Raw genomic sequence first — 18,085 nt, 5'->3', positions numbered from 1 at the left:
ATAAAATAAAGGGAATAGAGTAGAGATAAGTGGTATACAGTGCGTTCATTTATTCTTTGTTCTAAAACTGTTTTTCTTTGACTTTGCTATTAGCTCATGTCTGGAACAATCAAGTACAATGTTGTTCCATTTTGGGTCCTGAAACTGAGCATGCGCTGATTTCATCCGAATCCACAAGCCATAGCATTGAACCTATGCCTGCATCAGACTTGACTGTGAAAACTCTGGGAACATGACCTTTCAACCCTACAAGAGGAAGCTGGACCGTACAATTTATAATACATTGTATTTGTGATTGATACATTCACTGCCGGGTGGAATAAAAGTACATGGGAATTTTTTTTATGGGAAGGAACGTTAATTTGAATACAGGATGCAAGTTACCTCATATTAATATGGTGTGATGACCTCTCCTCGTCTTTTTGTCCAATCAAATTGCGGGATTCACACATTTGCAACATTGGGGGGTGGTAAACTGCGCTGGAAAATGGTATATCTAAGGTAGGCTTAGCTAGTTAGATTGTCCGACTTGTCTGAATAGCTAACCTGTCACTGACCCAACACACTCAATAGGCAATCGAGAGCAGAGGTGCTGGCGGAGCACTCTGTCAAAAGATTCGATAACCCAATCGGGGTTCTGGGAAGGAGTTCGATAACCCCATCGGGGTCTGACTGTTAGCTGCAGAGAGGGGTGTGACGCTGGCGTTACACTTTAGCTGTGGGTGCTGGTCCTGTTCTACGGTGGTCCTGTCCTGATTTCAATTTGGTCCGTACCTTTCCTGATTCTGATCTGCACCTGTTCTATCCTGCTGGCACCTGCACTATAGGGGTTCTGTCCTTTATCCCAGCCTGTGGCCAGGGCCAGGGTTGGTCTTCACACCATTCTAGGTAACTATTAATAAGTGTGGGTTTGTCATTGTATTGTTTCCTTTTTCTACCCACCCTATGTTCAAATGCTTAATGATATTTTCTTTCCAAAATCGCTGCATACTTTTCTTCAATCATTATATCTCTCACTAAACAAGATTATTAATTGAAATTGATAATGGACCTTGACATTTAAGAAATGTACATAGATAAAGAGTTTAAACCTTTCCCGAGTCAGTGGTTATTATATATAATGAATGTTATTTACTACCTATTTTCTTGCTAACTCACTAGATCCCTTAGGACTCTAGGTACTGGTGACTAGGATTTGGTAAGTCAAAGGTATAGGTCCTAAAAGGTTAAAATCTAGTTAAGCGTGAGTTTACCTGTTCAAAGTGTATATGTTTTATGGGCGCGGGTGAGTATGGTAAAATCCAGAGCAGGTAAACCTGCGATCTATCACCTACGCAACTGGAATTCTCTGCACATCACAGATGAGTTAATACAACCAATAGATGGTGAATGTGGCCTAATAAATATGAAATTCAAAAAGAGGGGGGAGGTAGAGGAGAAAGCAGCTAGGTTCACCCTCCACAACTTAATGTACGCAAACAAATCTGAAGGATTCAGATCAAGAAAACCTAGCTGACAGATAAGACATTTCCAAATTTGGGTATGTCTTAAGGGAAAACAGAATGGGTAAGGGGAAAAAAACTTTTTTTCTTCAGTCCCCTCACTCACCGGAGTTTCCTCACGTTGACATGCTTCATCATAGGGGCTTCCCAACCCGCTGCGGGTTGAGGTGTGCTGCGACTAACGATGTTGCGTAGGAGCACTTTTTGTGTGGACTATGTGTCGTGTCATGTGAAAAAGGGGAAAGTGAGTGGAGTGGTGAGGGTTAAAAATATCCTTCTAGTGAGCTAAACAAACTTTATTCATGTGCCTAGCGGATATATTAAAAGTGGGGTGGTTTACTAGGTGGGCTGGTTCTATTATGAAAAACAGTACCCTAGTAAAAGGTCAACTAGTTTCGAGCTGTACCCCTCAGCTCTTCTTCAGGACTGCACAGGGTCCCGCCCTGTGAGTGCCATTCCAAAAAAGTGAAAGGTATGCCTATTTTAATTTGAAATTATGCATACTATTTTTCCTGCAAATCAATGGCATATGTTTTTAGAGGCTAAACTGGGCCTCATGGTCAATCCTGGGAAGGATATGGAGTCCCCGTAAACACTTGTTACGAGACTCTTTTCAGGCGGAAAACCTACTCGGCTTCCCTTGAGACCTTGAGTAGGTCACAAGCCATTACCTCTCAGGGCATTGAGGCTTCTCAGGGACATAGTGCACGGAGGAAAGAACTCAGAACTAAACAGTTAATTAACAGACAAAATAAAGTATTGCATAGCCAGTGTTAGGTATTTTAGTAAAAAGTATGTATGTATGTATGTATATATATATATATTTATTTGGTATTTGTATTGCGCAAACATGGCCAAAATACAATGGAGTGCCATCCAGGGCAAGCCTTCAATCAGTGATTGAAATGAGAAGTAGCTTTGTTCTGGGAGCCAAAGTGTACTAAAGTGTGTGGTTACCTTAACCACACTACATTAATACCATACAGCTCAATTAGGGGAATTCAATGCAGGGCTAGAACTCGGTTTGAGTCCTGGCATAACATCTCACTCCTGGTAACTGAGTAGTCACCTCAGCGCTTGTGATCCCTGGCATCTATCCAGGGACATTGCTCTGGCTAGGCACAGGTGCAGTTACTCAATCACTTCCAAGTTGTATGTGTGCCAACGGTTCAGTTCAGTGCTCCACAGCACTGTGAATAACTAATTTCAGCAATAGGAACCCCGGCGGGTTCTGACAGACGTGTGCAGTGGTCCCAGTAAGGTGGAGACTTTGGAGCTGTAAGGACTGTGGTGGACATGCTACTGGGAATGTGTAAACCTCAGAAAACTCAGGAGAGTGGCTTCCTCTGGCAGATTACCATCTTCGTTAGTTGCAGCATTCCTAAGCTGGGGACTGGCAGGACACTGGTTTGAAAGGGGGGCTTCTAGGGAGATTTCTCTGGGCCAATCCGTGTGCACAACTCTGAACACTTGGGTTCCGACTTTGGTCCGAAACACTTTAATGTCCCCATGAATTAAATTCCATTTCTTCAACATGACTTAGCTGAACTAATGTGCTCCCCCTGTCATCCTTCATGTCCTCTATATTGCCATTGAATTGTACCTGGGACTAATATTCAAATTTGACACAACCTACTCATACTGCAAAATACAAGTCACACCCATAACTACATGTATCCTAAAAACTATTAGTTTCTTATCCCCTTCACTACAGGGAGGACCCCTGTACTTGATGCTACTGCAAGGGCGAGATTGTAGATCTCTATCTTATTGCTCTAGATCCAAACCCCGTTCTGGTCAACTGAACCTTTATTGCCTGTCATTGAGGAAAGAAAGTGCATCCAATACCAGGTTAACTTTGCTAATGATGGACTCGACTCAGAAAAACCACAAACTACTTCTAGCTTTTAAAGATTTATTATAGAGTCAAGGTTAACTGCAAGTACAGGCATCTCAAAATGAGATTCAAAAGGTATACAGGCACCACTACATACATGTGCTCTCGAAAAGCCCTTAAGCGAGCACAGAATACGACTAAGACTAATTCCTAAATTAAAAGGGCTGCAAGCATCGACACATATTGTGATCTCTCCGTCATTTACAGCAGGAGGGAAAGGTTTCAGGTTAGGCTGTCCCTACCCTGCTCTGGATGGTATCCCTACTTAACAGAGTCCGAACCTACCAAAAGGTGTCAGCTGTGAATGACTTCCTAAGAAGATCACCCAGACTTAGTCTCTAGGTGAAAACCTTTGATCGCCAGTCATGACCCCTCTCTGCCTACCCATCCGCTCTCTAAAGGGTCCTCAGGCATCTGCTCTCTCTCCACCCCGGGGTGCTGACCCTAATACAAAATCACAACAACCTTTGAGACGCCCCTCGTGAGACGCCCCTCACGTGGTGTCGATTCTGGCTTTTTCCATGATGTTCTTCACTTGGGCCTCGTGCGTTAGCGTTGACCTTGCTTCTCAGACTCTTCTCCGGCCCGCCGATACCCCCTAAAACATTCCTGAACCCTCCTCCATGTCTGCACCATTCTTTGAACAAAACTCTATTCATCCAATTATTAATTGGATCCCCCTCACATTTGCAGACAGACATCCGTAGCTGAGTCTCCATTCTCATAGACTTCTAACAGAAGTTTTGCAACTTATTTCCTGACACAAGTCGGCCTGTACCGGTACATGTAAATCAGAAATCCTTTCATCATTTCAGGCCTACAACCCTTTTGCAAGTTAACTAAAATAACATGTTAGCTTCTTTCTCTTAGCATAATAAGAAAACACATCTATGGAATATAAATCTAATGAATAAACAAATCTGTGTAACATTAGTGCAATCCATGTCCATGTAAAGCAATCTTCGTTTCTAAACCCTTCTATGCCTTGCAGCATGATTTCTTCCATTTAGCAGCTACATAACATGGATCCTGATTAATCACTTCTAATAAAAGTATACATTTTCACACATGTTTGCATTAGTTCCACTTCTATATGAAATCTCTAAATTAACTACACATTTCAAGGTATAGGTGAATATATTTTCAGCACTCATAGCATTTCTCTTTATGATTTGTGCGTACTACTTGCAACTCTGGTGCACTCATACATTTTGTTCAGTTTGCGCTCTCTCAGTTCCCCCCTTTGATGACCTCTAGGGGTCATCACCAACATTTAAACTGAACTAATTGCTAATGCCCCTCGTTTCTGCGTTTCCAGAGCCCTCAGACTCCGGTACTGATTATCTTGCATTGCAGCCAATCTCTGTAACTGCTCTTTTCTGGATCTCTCCAATCTATTTGATCTATACCATTGGTATAGATCAGCGCTTGACAGACGCTTATTCTATTGCGCACACGCTGTTGCTGGCGCTGCTGCTGGCGCTTCGCTTTTTAATTCTCCTGATTTTGTGACATTGTTTTAATTTTACTTTGCTGCACTTCTCCCCTGTTTTTAGTAGGGTCTTGCCCCCTTCCTCATTCCGCATATAATTGGCTCCCTCACCGCCGTTTTGGCGGGCCTGGATCCCGGGGGTGGTTCACTGTGGGCGCCATTTTGGGTAGGGCTGTGAATGTAGCTTCGGGCGCCATCTTGGAGCGTCCTCGCGCTCGCGCTAGGATTGGTGAGCCTACTTAAGGCGGACCCAGTTTCGAGGCGGCCTTGACAGACGCTTATTCTATTGCGCACACGCTGTTGCTGGCGCTGCTGCTGGCGCTTCGCTTTTTAATTCTCCTGATTTTGTGACATTGTTTTAATTTTACTTTGCTGCACTTCTCCCCTGTTTTTAGCAGGGTCTTGCCCCCTTCCTCATTCCGCATATAATTGGCTCCCTCACCGCCGTTTTGGCGGGCCTGGATCCCGGGGGTGGTTCACTGTGGGCGCCATTTTGGGTAGGGCTGTGAATGTAGCTTCGGGCGCCATCTTGGAGCGTCCTCGCGCTCGCGCTAGGATTGGTGAGCCTACTTAAGGCGGACCTAGTTTCGAGGCGGCCTTGACAGACGCTTATTCTATTGCGCACACGCTGTTGCTGGCGCTGCTGCTGGCGCTTCGCTTTTCAATTCTCCTGATTTTGTGACATTGTTTTAATTTTACTTTGCTGCACTTCTCCCCTGTTTTTAGCAGGGTCTTGCCCCCTTCCTCATTCCGCATATACTTGGCTCCCTCACCGCCGTTTTGGCGGGCCTGGATCCCGGGGGTGGTTCACTGTGGGCGCCATTTTGGGTAGGGCTGTGAATGTAGCTTCGGGCGCCATCTTGGAGCGTCCTCGCGCTCGCGCTAGGATTGGTGAGCCTACTTAAGGCGGACCCAGTTTCGAGGCGGCCTTGACAGACGCTTATTCTATTGAGCACACGCTGTTGCTGGCGCTGCTGCTGGCGCTTCGCTTTTTAATTCTCCTGATTTTGTGACATTGTTTTAATTTTACTTTGCTGCACTTCTCCCCTGTTTTTAGCAGGGTCTTGCCCCCTTCCTCATTCCGCATATAATTGGCTCCCTCACCGCCGTTTTGGCGGGCCTGGATCCCGGGGGTGGTTCACGGTGGGCGCCATTTTGGGTAGGGCTGTGAATGTAGCTTCGGGCGCCATCTTGGAGCGTCCTCGCGCTCGCGCTAGGATTGGTGAGCCTACTTAAGGCGGACCCAGTTTCGAGGCGGCCTTGACAGACGCTTATTCTATTGCGCACACGCTGTTGCTGGCGCTGCTGCTGGCGCTTCGCTTTTTAATTCTCCTGATTTTGCGACATTGTTTTAATTTTACTTTGCTGCACTTCTCCCCTGTTTTTAGCAGGGTCTTGCCCCCTTCCTCATTCCGCATATAATTGGCTCCCTCACCGCCGTTTTGGCGGGCCTGGATCCCGGGGGTGGTTCACTGTGGGCACCATTTTGGGTAGGGCTGTGAATGTAGCTTCGGGCGCCATCTTGGAGCGTCCTCGCGCTCGCGCTAGGATTGGTGAGCCTACTTAAGGCGGACCCAGTTTCGAGGCGGCCTTGACAGACGCTTATTCTATTGCGCACACGCTGTTGCTGGCGCTGCTGCTGGCGCTTCGCTTTTTAATTCTCCTGATTTTGTGACATTGTTTTAATTTTACTTTGCTGCACTTCTCCCCTGTTTTTAGCAGGGTCTTGCCCCCTTCCTAATTCCGCATATAATTGGCTCCCTCACCGCCGTTTTGGCGGGCCTGGATCCCGGGGGTGGTTCACTGTGGGCGCCATTTTGGGTAGGGCTGTGAATGTAGCTTCGGGCGCCATCTTGGAGCGTCCTCGCGCTCGCGCTAGGATTGGTGAGCCTACTTAAAGCTCCCCTCTCCCGCGCAGCGGGACGCGCAGGTGAGAACGCCGTCGCTTAGCCGGAGTCGTGCCAGAGTCCTGCCCGTCTGCGCTCGTCCGCGTCGAGGCAGCGCGAGGCGGGGCAGGCTCTGTATTTCATCACAGTGTTGCTTCGCCGTTCCTGGCAGGTATGTTGTCTTACACACGGTCAGAGCTGCTGGCCATAGTGCAAATGTCCAAAGGATGTGTTTGTAAGCCTGTGGACCCATTAGTTGGTCCTTATAGCTGTGCCTGTAAAGGCTGGTCACTTAAGAGCCCTACTAAAATCCGTTCCTTGGAAGATGCTATTCCTGTCACACGAACGTGTGTTGCATCTCGAGATCTTCGTATTTGGTGCCTAAACGTTAGATCACTGGTAAAGCACCACTTGTCTATTTATGAATTGATAGAGAAAGAGGATCCCGATGTCTTTCTAATGACAGAAACCTGGCTTCAGGATTCTGATTCTGCCATATTGAATCTTGCATTCCCTCAGAACTATACCGTCTTCACTTCCAATAGGACCACAAGAGGTGGTGGCATCGCTATGGCAGTCAAATCCTGTTTTCCGGCTGAATGGAAACCGTCGGGACTACCTGCATGCGAAAGTGCTATTTTCAAAGTCGCTTTTTCCCATCAATTCACTTTCAGTGGTTTGCTCATCTACCGTTCTCCTGGCAATGATTCTGTCTTCAGGTCCGCACTGGCCGATATGGTCAGTCCTATAGCGCTCGGTTGTGCCAATTTTAACATCTTGGGGGACCTCAATATCCATTTCGATAATGGGTCATCCACTACCGTGAGCACTCTGCTGGCGGATCTTGAAGCTCTTCAACTCACTCAGCTCGTCACCCTTCCAACCCACTCAGGGGGCCATATTCTGGACCCCTTTTTTTCCACACTTGACGGGGTGAGGTTGTCAGATCCGAGGCTGATGGGGTGGACTGATCATCTGCTGGTAGAAGCCTTTTGTCCGGTCCACGATAAGCCTTTTATTTCTGTGGACAGGCCTATTCTAAAAAGGCTTTGGCACAAGCTTAGGCTTGAAGAGTTCTACAGTATACTGGAACAGAAACCTCTGAGCACTTTTATTAATGTGGAACAAGGTTACCAACAGTTCTGCGCTTGGATCACCGATGCCCTGGATTCTCTTATACCTCTGTGGTGGTCGAAAGGCCGGACAAAAACACCCAGTCCTTGGTATAATGAGTCTCTCGCAGAACTGAAAAAGTCCTGCCGAAAAACAGAGAGGGAATGGAGAAGATCCTATGACCCTGCTCTGAAAACTCGGTATTTTACTGAGCTGAAGCTCTACCATAGAGCTATTTGCAGAACACGAGCCGCATTTTACGCTCAAGAATTTGCTTCCAGCCCCAATCCATCAAAACTGATCTTCAAGGTACTGAAGGACCTTATGAAAAACAGATCCACCTCAGAGGTGATTTGCACAGACTCCCACTGTGATAAACTGGCCTCCTTTTTTGTGGAGAAAGTGAAAAAAATCTACCAAGGTTTTGACACACTCCACCAGAATCGAGAGGTTACTGTCTCCGATACGATGGGATATGAGACCCTGGCTATGTTACCTGAACTGACTATAGAGACCTTTGACAGGCTCAGCCTCAGGGTCAAGTCAGGTTCTCCTTCAGACCCGTTAAAGCCAGCCTTTATCAACACACTTTCCCCGCTGTGCCGTGATCCCATATTGAATCTTATCAATATGTCATTGTCCAACGGAACGGTACCCACGGCATGGAAACAGGAAGTGGTCACTCCTATACTAAAAAAAGCCAACTCTGACCCCCGGTTGCCAGAAAACTATCGACCTATATCCCTGTTGCCTTGGATTGCCAAAGTAACAGAAGCCCACGTCAACTCTGTTCTGTCTGAGCATCTGGCTCGCAACCAGATATTGGATCCCAGTCAGAACGGCTTCCGGTCGGGACACAGTACCGAGACGGCATTACTCTACATCACGGAACATCTTCGCCAGGTACTGGACTCAGGTCGTACTGCAGCGCTTTTACTATTAGATCTAAGCGCTGCCTTCGATACTGTGTCCCACCATATACTGATCCAACGCTTACAGGAGGCGGGAGTGACTGATGTCGCTCTCCAGTGGTTTCGGTCTTTTCTATCGGATCGATCCTTTAAAGTGGCTATACCACCTGGCCAATCTGCCACCTATCCCCTGGAGCTGGGGGTACCACAGGGATCCTCGTTGAGCCCTACAATGTTCAACCTCTATGTGAAACCGTTGGCTGGTGTCGTCAAACAGTGGGGTCTTACGATGGCCTCATATGCGGACGACACACAGCTAGCGGTGACACTTAGTGGAGACCCTGAGGTGGAGGCCCCCAGATTCCGAGCGGGTCTTGTGGCAGTAGCAAGCTGGCTTCGCACCAACTGCCTTCAGTTGAATGCCACCAAAACGGAGGTGTTGGTACTAGGGAAGCACGCTGAGCTATGGGGTAACCAGTGGTGGCCATCAGAGCTGGGTGTCACTCCTATTCCAGCTTCTGGAGTGAGAAATTTAGGTATCTGGTTAGACTCTGCGCTCACCTTCAGGGACCACACCAAGAAGGTGGCTGCCACGTGCTATGGCATTCTGCGGGGAACAAGGCCGGTTTTAAAGTACTTCGATCCCCCTACCAGACAGCTTGTGGTCCAGGCCTCAATACTATCTCGGCTGGACTACGGCAGCTCGCTGTTGTTAGGGGTGAATCAAGCGGAGGCCTCTAGGCTCCAAAGGGTACAAAACGCCGCGGCACGGGCCATTGTGGGCCTCCCCAGACATTGCTCAGTGTCTGGTACCATCACGGCCTTACATTGGCTCCCGGTCAGACAGCGAATCAAGTTCAAAGCGCTGTGCCTGGCCTTTAAAATTTTGAAATCTTCTTCGCCGCCGGCACTTGCCAACCTACTCACGCCCTATATTCCTTCGAGATCCTTGAGATCGGAGGGGCTTCACCTGGCTGTTTGTCCTCGCTTTAAACTGAGCAGAATGGGTGGCCGCTCCTTTAGGGTGCTTGCGGCAGGTTTATGGAATTCGCTACCGGTACACATCCGAGCTCTTGAAGACTTGCTCGCCTTCAGGCAGGCGATTAAAACTTTCCTGTTTCCCGTGTCTGGTTAATTTCCTTTTCTTTTATTGTGTGTTATGTTATAGTGTCTGTCAAAGCGCCAGGACGCCCCTTTGCTGGGGCAGCTGTGCGCTATAAAAATATAAATAACATAACATAACATAACGTATGACCTCACCAGTCCCCACAACAGGATCACACAGATCACTATTATGATGATAGGTTTCAGCACATACCACACAAAACTCTTCCCTAGGTTGGCGAGCCAACTTCGCCCATTCCATGACCCACTTTTTCCCAAACATTTACTTTAGTTAGGTCTTCGATCTCCTTGTGAATATTAGTTATATTCATAATGACCTTCTCAAGAGGTTTTGAATTGTCTGGAATGTAAGTGCAACATTCCTGGACCTTCAAAGCCTTACAGACTCCGCCCTCTTTTGCTAGCAGAACGTCTAATGCAAGACGGTTCTGAAGCACCATGGCCCTTATCGATTGCATCTCTCCTTCCACCAGCATTAAGGATCTAGCAGTGCTGGCAGACAACCTGTCTACGACTGTTGCCAGTCGCCTAATTTTGACATCATTGAGGATCAGTCCTAAGAGAGGAAATGCAGCTCCAAATACATCTCCAACTAATTCTGCATCTCCTACATCTCTTCTCCCTCTTGTCGAGGCCTTGCCCTCGATGATCTCTAAGTCTTGAGCATGGTATATTTTGGGAAAAACTATTGCCAAGTAACATGATCCATACCAATTGTCAGGTAGTCTCACGTAAGCATATCTCCCACATACAAAATATACATTTGGAATCACTTGCATTCCTTTCAAGAAATCCTTTGTGTAATATTCTAATCTGAAAGCATGTTCACAACTGACTTCTCCTATGAATACATTTTCGTAATACGTTTTGCTTCTGTGAAGACATAACTTCCCTCTCTGTGTCTTATCCAAAGCTATTGGACCACTACTACCCTTTCTCTTGTGTGCCTTCTCTTCCTCGGTCCAATCTGTTTTCCATTGTCCTGATTTCTTCAAAATCTTTTGCCTTCTATATCGATCATCCACCTGCCCTATAAACTTCTTTGCGACTTCTGACACCTTGCATGTCAAGTTATTTCTGCGGGCATGTGAAGTATCTAAGGTATCCCAAGGAATGAAGAACTTGGCCAATCTGTCTTCACTCTTCCAGTAGTCCCATTTGTTCATTTGCTTGTAATTTGGGACCTCTGGTAACACGGAATCATAGTTAGAGAAATAATACTCAAAACTATCTCTTCCGTAAAATATACTAAGCAATAAGCTACATGTAATGCCATATGTCAACGGGAGGTGATGATATCTAATGCCTTCATCTACAGACGCCGGCAGTTGCATGCAGACGTAGCAGTCTTTAACATCCATGGCATCCACACATTCATACAAAAGTTTGGCATAAGCATTTGACCTATAGTCGCCTTGGGACTCATCCATGTGTAACCTACGGGCTTCTGCTGCTAATAACGCTTTCTCCTGTATGTTTTCCTCTTTCTTACCAGCAACAGTGGGTTTTGGTGTCACTACAGACTTCTTGTCTGATGCCCTTGCCACACTCTCATGTCCCTTTACATACGATACAGTAACTACTAAAGCTATTAAAAGTATCACTCCTACTATTAGTGTGCCTATTATACATTTAGCTCTACGAGTTGGACTACCGGCCTCCATTTCTTCAGACAGTATGGTTCCCTCCTTTAATTTCAATTTCAAAATTCTTTTCTTCTTTGTTCCTTTACAGTCTCTTTTGATCGTTCAGTCTTTAGAACCACACAAATGGAAGCTGGCAATCTCCTTTTGCAAGAGTCCTTTAAAGTTTTAACACAGACAACCCTAGCCCTTCTCCGTCAACTTATAGGAAGGTCCCTAAGATTCTCTGCTTCCTAGGCGCTAGGTAATCTTCTTTTTCTTGCTTATTTACAAAGTCTTTAAGCATCTACGATGAGGTTTGAGCCTGCGGCTTGAATAGCATAGTTCAATATTTCCAGGCGAAGAGTGTGCTCTTCATGGCTTGTTATCTTTGTTCCAAAGTCAGGGAATTGCAATTCGGTGAAAAACATGTGCTTTAACTTGCTCAGCCGGGGAGGGTTGGGGAGTGTGAACGTTAGTGACCCTTCTGCTTCGACTCCGGGCACTAACAGCTGTACTTCCACAGTGATGATGGGCTCAGAGCTGGTCACCACCACCGCTCGTATCCTCCCTGTCTCTCGCTTCAAAGACATTTGTCGCCAGATATGTCCACTCAGGAGTGGCGTATCTTCTGCTAGGCACACGTACTCTTCTTGACCTTCTTAGATCTGGTGCTTCAGCGCCCTGCGCACCTTCCTCCGGGTCTGAATCTTCCGATATTGGAGCAAGGGTTCTCTCTGGAGTTAACCTCAGGCTAGAACTCCTTCTTTGCGGCCAACTGGCTTCTCCACGTACCCTTCTGCTCCTTCTCCTTCTGGTCTGCTCGCGCTCTCTTTCAGACTGGTCGGTGTCTGATTCGTACTCCCAGCTACTTCCTCCTTCTGTAGCATCGTCCGTTTCACTGTTGTACTGACCGTCCTCAGCTTGGTCCGACACGTTCCCTTCTTCTTCTTGCACCTCCACAGCTTGGCTGGCCCCCTCTATGGCTTCTCGTTCCACAGCTGGACTTCCATCCGAGAGAGGAGCTGTTTCTTCCAGAGGTGCTGGAACCCTCCGCGTATGAGACGCGTGGATCCAGTTGGGCAGGCCTCCCACCTTCACTGCAGTGTTCGTGATCAGGATGATCTGGTAGGGTCCACGCCAACGAACGTCTAGGCAGCTTCTTCTTACATGCTTCTTCACAAGCACCCAGTCTCCAGGGTACAGGTCATGGCACAGGTCCTGGCACGACGGAACCTCGGCAGCCTGCACCTGAAGGGACACAGAATGAATGGCGTCAGACATCCCCTTACAATAGTCCAGGATCATATCATCTGTGATGTTTAACAGTGCAGCAGTTGGTACTGATGGCAATCTCATTGCCCTCCCCATTAACACCTCATGCGGTGACAGTCCTGTTCTCCTGTCTGGCGTACTACGGATACTCATAAGGACCAATGGCAGAGCATCAGGCCAACTCAGGGACGTTGATGAACACATTTTGGCAATTCGATTTTTGATGGTGCTGTTTATCTGCTCCACAATTCCCGAAGCTTCTGGTCGGTAACTACAATGCAATTTCTGGTCTATGTTCAGAGCCGCACAAATCATCTTCACAAGCTCACTATTGAAATGGGTTCCCCTATCTGATTCCAAAGAGGCCGGTACCCCAAATCGTGGTATGAGTTCCCTAAGCAATAACTTGGCTACTGTGAGGGTGTCACACCTGCATGTAGGGTATGCCTCGACCCATCTGGAAAATATGCAAACAACCACCAGGACATAACGAAGGCGGTTGCACCTTGGCATTTCAATAAAGTCTATCTGCATCCTATTGAATGGACCTCCAGACCTCCCTATGTGACTCAATGTAACTGGTGTTCTTTTTCCTACATTCAACTGCTGACAGGTCACACAACGCTGGCACACGGCTTCTGCTGCCACTCTGAACTTAGGATTGTACCAGGTTTGTCTGAATACTCTCAACATAGCATCTCTCCCTAAATGTACTGGACCATGTATCTGTCTGGCCATTGGGCTCACCATCTCATTGGGCAACACTGCTCTTCCATCTGCTGAAACCCAGAAATGCGCTTCACCTATCACACATCCTGCTGTCCTCCAGGTTTGCTTTTCAAAATCGGGTGCATTTTCTTGCATGCATTTTAACTCATCCCAAGTGTCTACAGTTTCCAATATCATGGCTAATTCAGTTCTTATATTTATTCCGCCCACTTCCACCTCCGTGAAAGAGTACCCTTGTTCTGCACAATATCTCGCGACTTCGTCGGCATATCTATTGCCTTGTGACACGAAGTCCATATTCCTGGTGTGGGCGGTACATTTTACAACTGCAATACCTGCTGGACATTGCAAAGCTTCTAACAGCAAACGTACAAACTCTCCATTACGAATGGGAGAGCCTGAAGAAGTCATGTAACCTCTTTGAGACCATAATTGCCCGTAACCATGAACTACCCCGAAACCATATTGGCTGTCGGTGTATATGGTAACTCGAACTTGGTTGCTTGCCAGGCAGGCACGCGTCAAGGCAATAATTTCAGCTACCTGAGCGGAGTGTACTCCTTCCAGGCATCCGGCTTCCACTACTCCAGTAATTGTACAAACAGCATAAGCTGCTCTCAACTGCCCAACTTCGTCTCTTACACATGAGCCATCGACAAAGAAAATTTCATCGGGGTCCGTCAGTGGCTCATCCACGATGTCGGGTCTCGGTTTGGTGCATAGTTCAGTCACATCAAGGCAATCATGGTCTGTACATACATCATCATCAATGTCACCTGGGAGTGGCATCAAGGTGGCAGGGTTCAAAACAGAGCATCTCTTGAGAGTCACGTTCTCTGCAGCAAGAATGACTTGCTCATATCGCGTGAGCCTGCTATTGGTCAGATGCTGTGTTTTGGTCCTGGTCATTAACAATTCAACAGAATGCGGCACGTACACCTCTAACGGGTTTCCCATGACGATGTTCTCGCAACGTTCGATACTGACACCTGTTGCAGCAACGGATTTGAGACATCCGGGCAACGCTGCGGCTACTGGGTCTAACGTAGCCGAAAAGTAGGCAACTGGTCTACGGGCATTCCCATGGATTTGGACCAAGATAGACAAAGCACAACCCTCTCTTTCACAACAGTAGAGCAAGAATATTTTATCGTAATCAGGCATTCCCAGAGCAGGAGCACGACACAGATCCTCTCTCAGCTGCAGGAACGCCATCAAACAGTCCTTGTCCCATGGTACCGGATCACTCACCTCCTTGTGCGTCAGTTTTGGCAAGGGTTTTGCTTTCAGTGAAAAGTTCGCTATCCACTGTCGGCAATACCCCACCATCCCTAGGAACATCCTGACCTCTCTCTGTGTTTTGGGCGCATTCATCTTCATGATCGCCTCTATTCTGTCTGGGGACACCTTCCGTTTCTCCTTCTCTATTCTGTGCCCCAAGTACTGTACCTCTGTCAGGCAGTACTGCAATTTTCCCGGGGACACCTTGTGCCCATTTGCAGCTAAGTGATTTAGCAAAGCAATGGAGTCTTCCCTGCAAGCCTCTTCCGTTTCTGACGCCACAAGTAGGTCGTCTATGTACTGGACCAGAACTGACTTCTGGGGCAGCACTAGACTTTCAAGATTTTTCTTCAACAGCTGGTTAAAGATCGATGGGCTTTCTGTATACCCCTGAGGAATACGACACCATGTTAGAACGCTACCTTCCAGCTTAAATGCGAAAAGAAAATGGCTCTCCTCGTCCAGAGGGATCGAAAAGAAAGCCTGGCAAAGATCTATCACAGTGAACCATTCGGCTTGGAACTGTATCTGAAACAGTATCACTGATGGATTCGGTACCACTGGACAACATGAGACAACTATGTTATTAATCTTTCGAAGATCCTGCACTATCCTGAATTTCCCGTTGGGCTTCTGCAAACCCATGATCGGGGAGTTACACGGACTACCCACGATTTCTTTCAGTATTCCCTGCTTAATCATGGACTCGATCAGGGGTTTTATACCTGCAATCGTTTCTGGAGTCAATTTATATTGGGGTGTTCTTGGAAACTCAGCATGTGGTTTCACTATTATTTTCACTGGGTCTACTCCTTTGACCAGTCCAATCTCTTCCCCAGTGAAATCCCACACTTCTGGTGCCACTGTCTCCCTTAGATCCCAGGGGAGCTCATCCACTGTCAAAGTGGGATACAGCTCCACACATATTCTTGAATTAGCGACTTTAAAGTCAGCGTCATCATCGTTGGTTAATACCTCCACTCCCTGCGGGGTGCCATATATTGTACAATTTAATTTACACAATAGGTCTCTTCCCAATAAACATACAGGACTAGAGTCGCAAACCACAAACTGATGCTCATCGCTGTACTTCCCTATTTTCACCTGTACCGGTTCCGTCAATGAGCTCGTTATTCTCCTGTTTGCGACCCCCACCACTTGAATGGTCTCTCCAGACATAGGCAGGCCTGGAACTGCAGCTGATCTTATCGTGGATCTGGTGGCTCCTGTGTCCACTAAGAATGTCGTGGGGCACCCTGCCACTTCTGCCTCAACATAGGGTCCCCTTTGATCCACATCTAAGGCTGCCCCGAGGGTACAGTCTTCTCTCTCTACTCTCTGTCCGGTTAAGGGATCATCGTAATAGCACTCCTCTCCTCCTACAAACAGAGGCATCTGTCTATAGGTCTTTCCCGTTGTCCCTATTCTGGGTGGTTGAGGGAACTGAGCTCGCGGAGCTGGGGTCCCCCCTTTGACCACCTTCCCTTGGTACGGCGTTACCCCTTTTCCTGGAGTGCTTTGAGTCTCTTCCTCCTCTACCTCTTGTTCTCCAATTTCAATGTTGTAGGGACACTCGCGTTTCCAATGCCCCACCTCGTTACACTGATGGCACCGGGTCGTCTTTTTCAATGCCGCAATGTCCACCCTAGGTCTGAAGGTGGAGTTCTCCTCATTGCCCTTGTTCTGACCATACTGTTTCTTACCCCCAGTCCCTGTCCCCTGTTGCTGTTGCTGTTGTCCACCCTTACCAGCTGACTGCATCTGCACCACCATCAGTTTTTCCTTTAGCTTCTTTGCCTTTGAGTCTATCTCATCACAACAGTACCTAGCATATCTCAGAATTTCATCCAAAGGTTTATTTTGCCAACAAATCAAGTGTTGCTGAATCATTAAACTAATATCCGGTCTCAAACCCAAGACAAACTTAGACACAAACTGCCCTATGTCTTTCGGGTCCATTACATCCAACCCGCTATATTGTTTGAACGCCTTCAGCAATCTCTCATAATATTCATGAACTGTCTCTTTGGGTTCCTGCCTAGTTCGATCTATTTTGACCCAATCTATGTCTTGCATGGGCACCTTGTCTTTCAGCCAAGTTATCACTCTCTCGTATTTTACCATTACTGTCTCGGACGGCCCATTGGTCCGTGCATCTCTCTCTGGTTCTGCTGTGGGCCACTCGGCACTAACCTTACATGCTGTCCACAAGTCTCCTGGTACCACTATGTCAAACAGTGTATTCAGATCTATCCACAGTACCTTGGAGATTTTTACGAACCTCTCCACCTGTTTATACCACTCTACTGGGTTCTCCCTCAATTTAGGGAAGGAGTTGGTAAAGGCTGCTAAGTCTCCTCTACTCCATGGCACATGCACATAATTCCCATTTGCAACCTCACGCAAAGGGTATGCCTCTACTCTCTGCAGTCCTCCCTCTGGGGTCATCCCAAGCATGCTTCTCCTAACGGTCCCTTTCTTGGACCACCTTTCTTCCCATTTATCAAGCGCTCTCCATGTCCTTATTCCCATGATCAGTTCCCTTATGTGTGTTTTTAATCCTATTGTTCTTCTCTCATCTAGGTCCTGATCTGAATAATGTAGCCTATGGTTACCCTGTAATGCTTTGGTCCTTGACAGGTCTACCATATATTTTCCTGCCAGTTCGACTAATTTCTCATGTGCCGCTCTCGCTTTCCGAGTGATGTCCTTTGCCATGAACAGTATCTCATCCTGTTCATACATCTCCATTCTCTCTAGAGGCAAGGTACCATCCACCATGTCATCCAGATCTGATTTTAGGCTGGCGACATCAAGTCTCTTGGCTTTTATCTCGGCTCGCAGTATGTCTTTCTTAGGGGGTTCACTGGTCTCTCTACCATCCCAACTCCGAGTCCTACGCTTGGGCTCGGGGGAGTTAAGGAGTGTCCTCCCTTGTTCCCATCTCTCTAGGTCCCATGCTCGGCCATCCTGCCTTGGAAGGTGATGAAACACGGGCCTGTTTCCCCCAATCTCATTTCGTCCACTCTTTCTGTCCTCTCTTGCTCCCTGATAGGATTCCCTGCTGTTCTCCCTTCTGTCGCTATTTTCTCGTTGCCTAGTGTCACTCAAGATTCGGTAGGTTCCCTCTCGGCTCCCCATATCCCCAGGACTGCGTTCCTGTCCGTAGTCACAGGGGTTATGGTGAGGCCTCTCGCAACTCTCAATCTGCCCACTATTTTCAGACGCATAGTGGGTGCACTTAAAACTGTT

Source organism: Lissotriton vulgaris, chromosome 5, assembly GCF_964263255.1.
Source record: "Lissotriton vulgaris chromosome 5, aLisVul1.2, whole genome shotgun sequence".
Classification (NCBI taxonomy): Eukaryota; Metazoa; Chordata; class Amphibia; order Caudata; family Salamandridae; genus Lissotriton; species Lissotriton vulgaris.
Note: the sequence above shows the minus strand (reverse complement) of the source record.